Genomic DNA, 3537 nt, shown 5'->3' with positions numbered 1-3537 from the left:
GGGAAAGAGGGCAACATCCCAATGTCATGGGACCAGCACATAAACAGAAAGGGTGGAAAATCTCCTATTTGTTTCTTTGGTCATGACTCCATGGAATTAATTTTTATTTTTACTGACATATAAAGAACATAGAATTGATGAAATATAGTAGCTGCAGCATATTATCTATGTATGTATAAATTAGTTTTCATACTTTTTTTCCCCATGTAGCTTACGATGTCCATGCTCCTACCCACCCCATCACCCCAATTTAGAAACCTCTTAATTAGCAAGGAAAAGACTTCGGGATGTGCTCAATCACACAGAATCACAGAGTCATTGGAGTTGGAAAGGACCTCTGGAGATCAGCTAGTCCAACCCCCTGCTCAAGCAGGCAGGCAGGTCTTGAATGTCTCCAGAGAAGCAGGCTCCACAACCCCAACTGGTCAGCTTGTTCCAGTGCCTTGTCACTCTCAAGGTAAAGAAATTTTCCCTCATGTTCAGATGGAACTTCCTGAGTTCAGTTTATGCCCATTGTTCCTTGTCCTATTGCTGGGCACTGCTGAAAAGAGCCTGACTCCACCCTCCTTACACTTGCCCTTTAGATACTTACAGACATTAATACAGTCTCCTCTGTCATCTTCTCCCCTGGCTGAAGAGTCCCAGCTCTCTGGGCCTTTCCACATAAGAGTGAGGCTCCAGTCCCCCAGTCATCTTTGTTGCCCTCTGCTGAACTCTCTCCAGCAGTTCCGTGTCTCTTCTGAACTGGGGAGCCCAGAATTGAACACAGCATTCCAGATGTGGCCTCACTAGGGCAGAATAAAGGGGGAGGATGACCTCTCTTGACCTGCTGGCCATACTCTTCCTAATGAATCCCAAGATACCATTTGCCTTCTTGGCCACAAGTGCACAGTGCTGGCTCATAGTTAACTTATTGTCTACCAGGACTCCAAGATCCTTCTCCTCAGAGCTGCTTTCCAGAAGGTCTGTCCCTAACCGGTACTGATGCATGGAGTTGTTCTGCCCCAGCTGCAGGACCTTACATTTATTTTTTAAAAATCTCATTAAGTACCTCTCTGCCCAATTCTCCATCCTGTCCAGATCACTCTGGATAGCAGCACAGCCCTCTGGAATGTCAGCCACTCCTCCTAGTTTTGTATCATCAGTGAACTTGCTGAGGATACACTATGAAGGGAGAGGACATTTGCTGTTGGGCCAAAGGACAAGACTGAAGGACGTAGCTATGAAAAGGTGACTGGATCAGGAGACATGGAGTAATTTCAGCTAAAGCACTGGGGGAAAAACAATGGGAGAATGATCAGATGGAAAGAAAAAACAGAGGAAGTCCAGGGCTGTGGGCATCTTTGAGCTCCTGTAGAGCCTACAGCCTAAGAAACTCACCTGCAGAGCCTTTTCCAGACCCTATTGTGTTGTTACTGGTGTTGAATGGATGGCTTTTCATGCTTTATACTGCTTCAGAGAAGCAGTGTCCATCTTGGCAAACTGTGAAAACTGATATTTCCCTGAAGTCTTCAAAAGACAACTTTGTCCTGAGAAACACACAGTTTGAAGCAAAAGAAGAAGAGTTAGTTCTCATCTTCATTTGTGGGTAGGCACAGAAAGAGGGAGTGCTCTGACCATCAGATGAGCACAGTGCTTCAGTGCTTGAAAATGCCAACAAGTCAACACAGAAATACATGCTCAAATTGTGTTAACTTTCAAATAAATGTTTCTTGGATTGGCAGAAGTGTCTGTGAGTGTGAATTATCACTCAGAAATGGTCTTCAATGCTGCAGCCATCACCCATATGAAGCAGTCTGGCTATGTGGAAAGGTTCTTGTGAAAAAAGTTATGAAACAGAGGTCCTGCCTTTGACTGGTGCTTTGGTAGCTATCTGTAGGGACAGCCTTACTCTGCTACTCTGCTTTTACTTAATTCTCCCTCCACTTTTATTGGAGCAAACAGCAACTTGGTGATAATGCCCTTGAGAATACCAGCTTAACTAGGCCCTGCTGGTACAATGAAAGTGGTAGGTCCTGCCAAAGCCTGCATATTGCAGAATCACTACTCTGAAAACTGGCAGTTCTGCCCAAACTAGGAATTTGAGTACCTGGGGAGTGTCCAGGCAGGAAACTTAGGTTACTGTTGGCCTCAGGCCATTCAGAGTTAGACATGAGCTGGCTCCCCTTGGGCACACAGGGCAGTCAGGGCTTAACTTTTTCATTTATCCAGCTTCAAGTTTGTATACCGTGTATCTACCTCTGAATTCTGAATAGTACATTTGATACCTATGCTTTGACTGAAACTATAAAAAGAAAGAATCTGGAGAGGAAGATGAGAGAAGATAAAATTGTGAAAGGTACAAAAGTACACACACACAATTCTTGAAAATCTGACAAGTTTTTGGAAGGGAAATAGAAGGTGCATTTTACTTTATTTTCCTCCCTGCAGGTGATTTATTTTTTGTTTATTATTTTCTTTCTATGCTAGAAGTGGATTTAATTCCTACCCAAAGACTCATTCAGACATTTTTCATCTTGTTTGCTTACCTAGCGGCTACAATAACAGGGATCCAGCTGTGAATGGACCTCAGTAGATGCTATAATTCAAATGATTTCTAATTAGAATAACAGTGAATGTTTTACCCTCAGGTCATCAATGCCCTTTCCTAAGAATGCTTACGGTTCACAAACTCTGTACATCTTTAAGCTATTGCATCCCACTGCTATGAAGTCACCTAACTGCTAGTGTATACACATCTTCCTGAGTCAGTTGAAATGGGATTCAGATTGACAAGGCTTTCAATTTATGAGAGTAGTGATTAAAAATACTTAAAAGAAACCCTGATTTCAAAAACAGATTGTGAGGCACCAGCCCTCAGGACCCATACTTACTGGAATTGGTGTCAAACCCCATTTTAACCCCTAAACAAAGTCTTGTTTGCATCCCAAAAGATGAGATAATGGAGACAATGATGATGGCCTGCATATGGCCTGCATGTACAGCAATTGAGGTAAAGACAATGATCAAGGAGTGAAGGGAGCTGGAGGACCACTCAAACACGCTTGTTTATACTTGCCAAACAAGAAAACTAGGTCTATAAAACAGGGGGCTGCAATGGTGGTCTTGGGGAGCTCCACTGACACCAACTCTCCACCGTTGACTGGCCCAACACTGGATCCAGGACTGGTGATTTTCTATTATCACAGAATCACAGAATGTTTGGAGTTGGAAGGAACCTTGAAGATCATTGAGTTCCAACTCCCCTGCATGGGCAGGGACACCTCCCACTAGAAGAGGCTTCTCAGAGCCCCATCCAACCTGGCCTTCAACACCTCCAGGGATGTAGCCCCCACAACATCCCTGGGCAGCCTGTTCCAGTGTCTCACCACCCTCACACTGAAGAATTTCCGCCTGATCTCTAACCTAAATCTCTCTTCTTTCAGTTTACAACCATTGCCCCTTGTCCTCTCACTGCAAGCCCCTGTAAAGAGTCCTTCCCCAGCTTTCCTGTAGGTCCCGTTGAAGTACTGGAAGGCCGCTATGAGGATTTGCCTC

The sequence above is a fragment of the Chaetura pelagica genome, unplaced genomic scaffold, assembly GCF_000747805.2.
Source record: "Chaetura pelagica isolate M959 unplaced genomic scaffold, ChaPel_1.0 scaffold76, whole genome shotgun sequence".
In the NCBI taxonomy this organism is placed as follows: domain Eukaryota; kingdom Metazoa; phylum Chordata; class Aves; order Apodiformes; family Apodidae; genus Chaetura; species Chaetura pelagica.
The sequence above is the reverse complement of the archived record's forward strand: the minus strand, read 5'-3'. Positions refer to the sequence as shown.